This window comes from Chamaea fasciata, unplaced genomic scaffold, assembly GCF_029207755.1.
Source record: "Chamaea fasciata isolate MVZ Bird 193981 ecotype frontalis unplaced genomic scaffold, bChaFas1.0.hap1 SCAF_2, whole genome shotgun sequence".
Classification (NCBI taxonomy): Eukaryota; Metazoa; Chordata; class Aves; order Passeriformes; family Sylviidae; genus Chamaea; species Chamaea fasciata.
The window spans coordinates 86,483,519-86,494,734 of NW_027094087.1; positions in this window are offsets into that span (position 1 = coordinate 86,483,519).

Here is an 11,216-nt window from a genome sequence, read left to right on the forward strand (position 1 = left end):
GATGGAGGATGTCATGTAGAGAAATAGTACTTCAGTGTATAACATGTTTGTTGTGAGAGGACGCAGAAAAATACTGCCATTCAAAACTAGGGATTATGATGTTATTTCTACTGTTTGCCTCTTGAGTGACTACTTCTTCCACTGATCCTGTCCTTTGGACCACTTGCCTTGGTCCACTTCTGACTGCATCCAGTCTCAGCCTCCACCCTGATATTCTTTGCATCTCTCCTTCCTGTTTTTGGGCACACTATCTTTTGCAGTTTGACTACGAGAAGATAAAATGTGAAATGGTGTCATATGTTCCTACTCAGTATCTCTGTACTACTTTTCTGGCTTCAGTTGTGAAGGAAAGCTTTTCCACAAATAGCTGCCAGCTGATGACTACTTAAACTGGAAATTAGCTCCTTGGTTCCCATAGAGGAGTACTTTTCCTTCCATGTCTGGGAACACACCTACACTTTTTCTGGAAAGACATAAGCTAATGCTGAAGGCCATTGGACTCTTAAGGTGTTTTTTTTTCAGAAACTATTAAGCACTTTGCATCTTAACTTACGTCCTTTCACACAGCTCATACAGCATGTCTCTGCACATACAAAGTGCAGAGATTGTGTTTTGTTCTGAAATATATTTTCTTATGCACCTCTCAAGACACAGATCATCTGCCTTTCTCCATTCTGACTTGAACTAGGCCAACCAGACCTATGGACTGAAACACTGTACTTTTCTTTAAATGTGAACATTGTCTTCCTGATCTCGCCGCGTGTCTAAATTCTGCACATCTTGCACCTTGGTCTGTAGATCCAAGACAACAACAATAACTCCACCTTCTAATTTCTAGCATGTCTAACCCTCCAGGTCTAATTCAATATGGCCTGAAAATTTCCTAAGTATCTACAGTTGGATGCTGATATGCGCACAGAAGCACCTATTAAAGAATGATGTGCTGCTAGAGCTGTGCCAGTTGTCTGCTGACTTCTACAGAGACACATCTGGCACTGAGGGCAGCCTGAAAATCTGGGATTTGACACAGCCATAGGTCCCCTGGGAAAGGGAAAGGCCAGATCTAAGGTATTGTTTTAGAGTGAGAAAGCTAAAGTTCTGTCCCAGAGAAGTGGTGCAGTGTGCCAGGCTGCTCCCACCTGAAACATCCAGGGGAAAGGACAGGGTGTGAGTGTCTGCTCCAGTGGCTGGCACGGTTTGCTGCTTCTGATGAATGGCTGTTGTAGGAGACAGGTTCATCCCAGCAAGGAGGGAGCAGCTCCCCAGCCTTGCCTGTCTCCATTTCCCCTGACCTGTTTTTGTCTATTTCCTGGAGTGCATTGTGGTTCTGCCTCTCTGGAAGTGGGAGGACTTAGGAAGGGTAAAGAAGGGTTAGTCCTTCACATGAAGCCCTTCTGCAGTCCTTCACATGAAGAAATAAACTAGTTGCGCCTAGTTCTGTCTGCTAGTGTTTTGTGTTTTATGAATGCAGAGACCTATTCATTCATAGCCATGGCTGTTGATCCGCTTGTACAATTCCTTTTGTATTTGAAACTTCAAAGAGCACCTTATGCAAATTTTTTGGTCCTTGCTTACCATAAGAACTTCATTTGCACTGAGACTGATGGGTTTGGCAGTTCTGACAGCAGCTGCTGGCTCTTCCCTATTCCTTTTTATTCCATAGCAAAGCCTCAGATTTCCTTCCATATGGGTAGTAGGCTAATTGCATTCTTTTGGATCAAAGATTTTTTCCGGTCTCATGCAACTTGTGGTACAGATTTACCTACATTATTTTGTTATTCCATTATTATGATACATAGTAACACCATTAGAGAAAATGGAAGAAATGTGAGAATTACTTTGTGTTAGCTAATTTCCTACTCAGAGGTTGTGTGAGAGAGATAAATATGTTCCACATGAGAAAAGTCATTCAAGATAAACATTTAAAAAGTTTGTAGTAGTTAATATTCCCTTTAAAACAAAGATTTGATGTTCCATTATTTCAAGTAAAGTACATTTCCTCTGAATTTATTATATTATATACATATGTATGTGTGTGTGTGCACTATAACCCACAACAAATATTCCAAAGTTTCTTATAATTTTTTTTTTTTTTTCACAATATAGTGTGAGATATTTTATTGCAATCTGGCCAGTTAATATCATAGCTAGATTATATTAGCATGCTGATTTACAAGGGTATGGGAGAGGATAAAAAAAAGGCACATGAGAGGTTTTTTGCTACAGTTTGATTATATATGATTCTTCTGAAGTCCAGAAGAAGTTGGAAGACAGACTACTTTGATTCTTTCAGGTAAAAAATAAAAAATGGCATATAATCAGTCCCGTGGTCAAAATAGAGTTAAGGGTTTGCCAGAACTGGAGATCTGAACTATTCAAATATCTGTTGGGAAAGAAACAGAGGAGGACACAGGTGATTCAGCAAGTTCTGGGAATGTGTTAGTGGCAACTTCTTATTGCAGAGGCAGAGGAAGTTAGTAGATAGGTGACAGTGATTACATCTCTTTGAAATTATATTCAGACAAAAGTCATATCATAATGTGAGTTACAGGAGACTACAATAGTGTAGTCTCCTGTAAAAACAATAGTGTTCCAAATAAAGGAAGGAAGTGCTGAATTGAATTAAGGCAGAGAGTTAGGAGGGTATCTTTGGAAAGAATTTCAAAAAGTATCTAAGGAACAAGAACACAAGTAGGAGACAAAAAGCTGATTAAAAACATGGTGCATTTGCCAGGAGCAAAACATGCCTTTTCAGTTCTGTTTCCTCTTTTGTAGGCTAACAGCTTAAAGAGGGGGAAGTAATTTATTATCTCAGATTTAGTAAGGGTTTAGAGGAATGCCGTAAGTATGCTTGGAAAACATGATAGAAATGATGGGAATATAAAGGCTGATGCTCAGACAGCAAAATCTGCTTATGGAGGAGTCATCAATGGATTTCTCATTTCAGTGAAATGAGAGATATTTCAATGCAATGTTGCAAATTTAATTCCTGTAAATGGCTTCACTTTACCAAATCCAGTAATTTAGGTTAACAATGTACGTGATGGACTAAGGAACAGATAATTGAATTTATACTTCAAATTGCAGTAGGAAATGGTAGGAGCACTGGAGACAAACCACAAAGGTCAAAGTGATTTTGGTATGTTGGGGTGACGGTATGTGATTATAAATCCAAGAAAGAAAATACCAGGAAAAAAAAATTAGTGCTGATTAGGGAACTGATTTGGCAATAGCAGCTGTGCCAGGCATATGGAAAACAAAATCACCCAGAAATGGAGTTGGTAAATAATGCAAAGCAGTTGCAACAAAGACAATTTGCATTGCATATTGTAACAGGGTTCTTGTTCACATAGCATGAGAAGTACTTATTCAACTGTATCCTTGTTGGGAAGACCTTATCTGGCACTGAAAATTCATTGAGTTTCAAAATCACATTTTGAGAAAGATGCACAAAAATTGGAGACAATCCAGAACAGATATCTAGAAAGAAGACTTTTGGAAAATATGATTTATTTAGAACAAATTTAAACAACGGAGTTTGTTTATATAAGAAGAGACTAAGGGAATATTGCTTAAATGATAGCAGACTTCCAGAATGACAAGAAGGTAGCAAACAGTCATTTTCCATGTTGACTGGTTTAAGACAAGGAGTAATCTCTTCAGTTTTTCATGGGAAAATAAATATTTATGTACTGTATTAGGGAAACTCTACAGCAAGTTTTTCTAGTTTAAGGGCAGAAGTAGACTATGATGAGGGGGGTTGTGCACTGTTTTGGCTGGGATGGAGTTAATTTTCTTCATAGTAGGTAGTGTGGGGATGTGCTTTGAATTTGTGAGCACAACAGTGCTGTAAATACAGGGATGTTTTAGCTATTGCTTGCACAGCATCAAGGCCTTTTCTGCCCCTCATCACACCTCAAGAGGGAGGAGACGGGAGATACACAAGGAGCTGGGAGGGGACACAGCCAGGACAGCTGACCCCTGCTGACCAGAGAGATATCCCATACCACATGATATCACACTCAACATACAAAAGCTGATCAAAGAAGAAGGAGCGTGGTGGGTATGTTTGGAGTGATGGCATTTGTCTTCCCAAGTCACCATTACCTGTGGAGTAGCCTGGTTTCCTGCAGATTGCTGGACACATCTCTGTGGTGGAAGTGGGGAATGAATTTCTTGTTCTGCTTTGTTGGCATGCTTTACGCGTTTTACTGTCTTTATCTCAGCCCACAGGTTCTCTCACTTTGACTCTTCCATTTTTCTTCTGCATCCCAGTGGGGCTGGGGGAGTAAGTGAGTGGCTGTGTGGGCTGAGTTGCCAGATGGTATTTAAACCATGACAAGGGGACTAAGAAATCTCTATGAGTATGTTAAATATCTATCTGAATATTACAGATCTACCAGCTGTAGACCTACCTACATCATGACAAAAAGCACAGATTAAATGCCCTTGTGACATCCTTTCAAGCTACATCCCAGGTTTTTACCTTCAGGGTCCTGTGCAAGGGTTTGTGGAGTCACTCCCTCTTTGTGCAAGCAGAAATGTACACGAGCATCAGTTTAACATGTCAGGTCAGGCTTCTCTCTGTAGTTCAAACAGCTATGTCAGAGTTTTATGGACTACTTCAGAGTCAACCTTTTCTTTGTGTGCACTGAAGCAGAGACAATTTTGTTTGTTTTCACTCCCCCAATAATCCATCAGACCTTTTCCTGGAGCAGGCTGGAAACACTCCTTAATCAGAAAAATTTAAGTGAGCAAAAACCAGACTCAATCTGCAAGTGAGAGCTGAGTCCCTTCTAGTAATCCAAATTTTCCCTTTGCTTCTGTTGAGGGAGAGTTGTTTAACCTCTTGACAGAAATATCAGGTCTACTTTTTATTCTCTGAGGCTGAGCTTCATTGGTGAATGTTTGAGCTCAGTTTGCCATGAAATCTGAGAGGTTTTCTCTGGAAGCCTTCAGTGACATTTATGAATAGCAGGATGCAAAATTCAACATACTCCCTTTCTAAGTCTGTGGACACAAATACACATTTTGCATAAACATACAGTTTGATTTTAGTTCAGATTCACAGATCAAATAACAATATACTTCTATAACTAACTTGTGATTTTGCATTTCTGAAAGAACCTAAGGACCTTTATTCAGCATTTTCTTTCTTTATAAGCTTCTGACCTATGTTGTTTGTTTTAACCAGGGAAACATTGCAGTTTCTTTACTTCATTGTTTGATTTCTGGGTGATTTACAGCTATTTTGGCTGCAGGAATTTGTTCGTCAGCAGCTAGTTAACAAACAGGTCAGGTTATTCACATTGACACTCATATTGATCATGCAGCCTGTGAAATTTGCTCAAGGCTTTTCTATTGAATTAGGGTTCTGATTGTCCTCTGGTAGTTTTGTAACCAGTCTCAAATAAGCACATTTGCATATTCAGTAGCAGGTACTGTAAAACACTGATACCCCTTGGAAGAAATTAAAAAGGAAATAAAAATGAAAAATGTAGATCTAAAATTTATAGTTCAGAACTACAAGGTCAAAGCCAATGTGCATCTTTCTAATGGTTATTCACCATAAAAATATAATTCCTAGTCAGATTGTTGCCTAATAAAATTAGTTGGAAGACAAATTCCTTTAACAATATTATTCTCCTCACATTTTTTTTTCCCACATTTGGTTGGTTTATGGGATTTTTACATGCCAAAGTTGAAGATCAGCTGGAAGCAACTCAAGTTATATTTTAGGGATAAAAACAATTATAATATGATAAAGAAGATCTTTTCCTTGCCTTGCCTCCATGCTTCCAAGAGGGTCAAGTGATGTAGGTTGGTCTGTGGTTTTAAAGCTGCAGATGGTACAAACCATGAGCTCCTGCCTGCATGTGGCAACTGGCCCATTGGACTGAGAGGCTGCAAGAAGCCTCTGCAAGGCTGCAAGGAGATGGACCCTCCAGAAAGAGCAAAACCCACTCCCATTCCCCACGCATTTTACCTGCACATCCTTGCTGAACATACCATAAATGTGCCAGCTGAGAGAGTACGTGGCTTGGCATGCAGCCAAAGTTGTGTTACACTGGGCTGAAATTCCTGTAAGATTAGCCAAAGGCCGGATAAAATTTGCAGTTGCTGGGAACTGTGTTGAGATGCTGTCCTCACCAGCAACCATGGGAAAAACAAGGTCTGAGAGCAGAGAGCAGCTTTTAATTCAGCAATGCAGATGGCAGTCCAGTGTGCTGGGGAAGATCCTAGAGTTTTCATCAAGTTTTCTCTTCAAAAAATAGAACTGTGACATAAGATATCACTCAGAGAGACTGTTCAGTAATATTTTGGCTGAAAGCTATGTGTTCAGGCCTGAGATTAATTGGCTTTCTTCATTTTGTACAGCTTGCCTGAATTCCTAATTACACACAGCTGTCCTTTCAGTTCATACCTAGTCTGCCAGTTGCTGGTGACAAAATGTGCCTGTCATTCAAGCACATATCCCTTCCCAGCACAGCTCAGAAGGCTCTTGGGATGCTGCTTTGAGGAAGCTGCATGATTTTTGAAGGTGCTAAGACAGGGACATACCATCCTGACAGCTTTGGTAGTACTACCTAATTAAGTACCTGTGAGACCAAACTGTGCTAGATGTGGTCAGGCAGACAGAACAAAACCAGCCCTGTCCAAAAGCAAAACAGAATTTAGTGTCCATATGCTTAGTTCTATGATTTAGGTTTAGATAGTCGTGGAAGGAGCAAGGAGTTGTACTCAGTGATCCTTATGGTTCCCAGCCAACTTCAGACAGTCTGTGATCTGGAAAGTTTAGAAACTTATGCCCAAAGCTGTGATTCTGGAAAGAGGCAATGCCTGGAGAAAAGGCAGTCAGGTTGGCAGCAGCTTGATCAGAGTATCGATACCTGTATTTGTTTGATTATCCCTTGGCCTTTTTTTTTTTCTTAGTACTGTCCTAGCTTCAATGCCGCTCCTCTTCAGATTAAGGGCTCAGTGGGTATATGAGCTCAGTGGATAACTTCAACCCAGAAGTGAAAGGACCTTATAAGAGTTAGGTCAGGAAAAACATTCAGTGTAAGGAGTGAGAGCTGTAGCTTCCTGAAAACAAGTGGAAACATTTTCTGCAGAACTTGTGCATGTTTCCAGCTGAGACTGAGATTCCCAAAGGCAGTTGTGGATTGTTATTGTGGGCTGTGGTTTGAAAAAAATACAATACATTAGTAATTGCAGTCAAGCAGTCTAGTCTGGAAGTTACTCATTATTTCTGCTATATTAGTATCTCAAGTAGGATCAGGGCTGTCTTCTGTACTTCACAGAATATGAAGCAAAAGAGAAGCTGATTTTCCTTTATAATATGCATATATCTGTGTCTCTTCAAACTTATTTAAAGCTCCATTTTTTTCCCAGTTTTTCATCAACATCACCCTGTAAGTAGCCAATCCTTTCCAATAAGTTTAGTCAGAAGCAGATCAGGTCTGTAAGCAGAAGAAACTGCATGAAAGACATGCATGCTTCACTGTGCACTTTCATGTGCAAAGAGAAGCTGTTCAATGAGCCTGGCTTTCAAAAGTGAAGTAAAAAAGCAAGTAAAACTTTGCGGGACAGGTGGGAGATTTTCCTTAAGAGCTTTTGGTTGTGGCATGTGACAGCTCTTCCTTTAAATGACTGTTTCTGAGAGAGATAAGGGAGCCTTGCTGATGCCTTTTCCAGTAAATCCAGGTGCCCGAAACTCTTGCACAGAAGGCTCAGAACAAACAGGACTCATGCTGGAAACAGCGTGCTGATGCAGTTCTTGCATAGTAGGAGTTTAAAGGTTTGTTTCAATAATTAGCATACACAGTTGGCTACCAGAGAGCACAGCTTGCTCCCGGTCACTGACATGACATAGGAGTAGATGACGCAATGAACCTGAACAGAGCATATGGTTTTTAGGGATGAGTGATACTTGAGGCATACAATGGGGTACAATCCTCTTCTCACTCAGATTAAGGGCAGTGCTTCCACTAACATCAAAGCTCCTATCCTGCATGCACAGTGAGAACTGCCCTGTCGGCACATTTTGAGTATGAGCGAGATATGTGACAATACGATTGCAGAAAAGCAAGATTTCACTTGACTCCTATAAATGCGGGCTTGGCAACTTCCCACTTTTCCTTACCAACCCTTGAAATATTTAACTGTTAAGTTCCTACTACCTGAAGGCTGAAGCTAAGTAAGAGAATAAAATCTTTCTTCCTTGAAGACAGGTGATTACTGCTCCAGGTAGGCTTTACTTGCTATAACATGGGCTTTTGTACGGCCAACCAGAGCTCTGTTTTTGCTGTGGCTCATTTAAGGTCCCAGTAACCCCAATAATATGGGAAGAAGTGGTTTTCTCTTTTGCATGTCACTGTCAAATGAAACAAATATTAAAACACAGAGAGGGCTTTTTGGTTTTAATGTGCTCTGCAAAAGACAGAATCAGCTGGTCTCAGTGCTTAAGCAGTTAGGATACTTTTTGGCTATGTGTGTAGTGCAATGAGGGAGCTGGTATAGTTTGGCTTAAATTAAAGTTGTTCTGACTGCAAGTGCTTTAAAAATGAAAAAGAAGCAGGAATTTACTAAATCAGACAACCTCAGAAAACAAGATAGAAAGTTTTCCTTCACTGAGGACAGAGTTTTCTTGATTAAAACTTTAGTTACTGGAAAATACTGATTCATTAAAACCTAAACTTATCTTAAAAGTTAATTAATTTTGGCCAAATTAGTTGCCATCAAGAATTTTTTTTCTGGGACATGAGAGAGCCAGGCTGTATTCTTTGTCCCAAAGCAAGTGAAGCATGAGATTGAATCTTTCTCACCCTTGCAATTTTGGCTTTTCTTCCGGAACTAGGATGTTATTTAGGTTTCTGGTGAAAATCTTAGAAAGATTTGTTCTTCAAACCAATGTGCTAAGAAGAGAAATATCTGTTGCTTTGATCTCTTCACCAAAAGGATTTTTTTGTTTCCTCATATATCCTTTAGATTTTGGAGTGAGATTCCATAGACTTTTTGAACTTACTTAGATAATACTCTTGTAGTTGCACTTTCCTTTCATATCCAAATTCAAGATACTATTGGAGCATGTGGCTTGCCACAGATCTTTTTTGGATTTCCTCTCAGTCTGTACTGATAAGATAAGAAGAAAGAACAATATTTTCACAACTCACTTGGCCTCTTCATTCATTGACTGCAATATCTTGATCATCACTGGCACAGACCAGGAACAGCTTCAGAATGGCACAGTGTGAGAAACTGGAGCTTTTTGCAACATCAAACCCAGCTTGTTTATATGAGTCAGCTTCAGGATGAATGCAATTCACATGGGAAAGCATCAATCCTTCTCCTCCTTCTTCCCTCTCCTCCTTCCCCTCCTTCTTCTCCTTCTCCTTCTTCTTCCCGTCCCCCTTCCCCTTCCCAATCTACAAGGGAGAGAAGAGAGTAGTATCTACTTTCTCACTCACTGTTGATAGGGGTACTTTAGTCTGCAATTTCATTTGAGTGCTATTAAGTAAAAAACGATGGTATTTCATACTGCTTTATGCAGATTCAGGTCACTGATGCTGCTGACCTATGCGGAGAGATCTCTCGGAGGGATCCTGCTGACCTCTGTGCTGGTACTTAAAGTTTGTTTTTCTCAAAAAGGTGAGGTGACAGACACTGCATGTCCTTCAGAATTACTTAGGGTATTCAAATACATTAAAACATACTTTAAGGGCTGTGAAAGGGTCTTATTAAATCTTTTCAGAGAACTGTCTGATAAAATGAGAGGTTTAAATTTAGTGTAGAAAAATAAGAAATCCTGTGGAAAACCAGTATTAGCTGCACCTGAAAAGACAGTAATCACCATTGGAACAGCTGGCTCTCCATTAGCTATACTCTCACATGGATATCAATGTGATAGTTCTCTGAAAGCAACAGTGATGAGCAGCAATCTGTCAGATGGGCTCCCTGGTGTTGTTAGGAATGGAGAATGCCACTAAAAGTGTCCAGACTCGGTGTAGGTTTAGGTACAAGGAATTAGTGGCTGCACCAAAGTAAGCACAGCAGTGCCTTGGAAAGAGCACATAATCCTAGTCCTCCAACCACTAACAAAATACAGCACAGAGGAGGTGGGGTGAGATGACTTTGCCAGAAGGCTCTTCAGCTTGGAAATGCAAAGAGAATCACCTCTGAATCACGAATGGTGATGGAGAAAGTGAGCAAGAAAAGAGGTGTTCATGCTTTCTCACATAATCAGATCGAGGACTGCCCAGCTATTGCTGAGTGGCAGGTTAAGAACAAGCAGCAGTGCAGCTTTTTTAATCACAGTGTGTGGCTAGTGCTGAATGATTAATGTGCAAGTCATTTCCATGGGATGTGAAGGCAAGAAAGATAAGAAGTTTAAGTAGAGACTAGAGAGAGCTATGAAGAGAAAGTTGATTATTTACCACTGAATACGGACATGACCTTTTGCTGATGGGACATCTGAAATGTTATTATTGGAAAATAGGAGAGTATAACACACACAGACGAAACACTCATTAGCCTTGTTCAACTGCTGTTTTTACAAGTACCTGCAGCTGGCCATAGTGTGAGACATGAGATTGTCTCAAGGGTTGTATGGCCTCTAAATCTGGCCTTATATGTCTGTTCGTCTGCCACATTGCCTTTAACAAGTGGCAAATTTTACATGCTTTTATTTTGTGAACCCATAAGTTACTATGCAGAGCAAATATAGGGACTGTACTTTTTTCCAGTGGCTTGTGAAAAAAAAATTATTTTTAATATATACCAATACAGAATCAGCATGAGATCAGATAATGCCCTATTTGTACATATGAACAACAAGAAAAGTGGGAAGGCAGTGGAGTGGAGGTGGGTATGAAAAGATTTCAAATGGATGTTAATTATTAATGACATAAATCTGTGCCTAAACCAGGCTCTAATTCAGTTATTTAGTAGAAAAATAAGAGAAAGGGGTTTAGACAACACAATGTCCTGCTTCCTGGTCATCAAAACATAAACAAATTCTTATGCTCTGACACCTTCTGGGGCTCTTAGGGACACTGATTACTTAGTTTCCTGTTTGGACTTCCTAAAGGATACAACTAGTAAATGATGAAGCATAATGAAGGGATTATCATCCAGACAGTGCTTTCTCTTCTTTTTTGGCTCCTCCCCAAACACAGCAATAATTTCTACGAGCCACAGAAGTGGGACATCATGCTGCC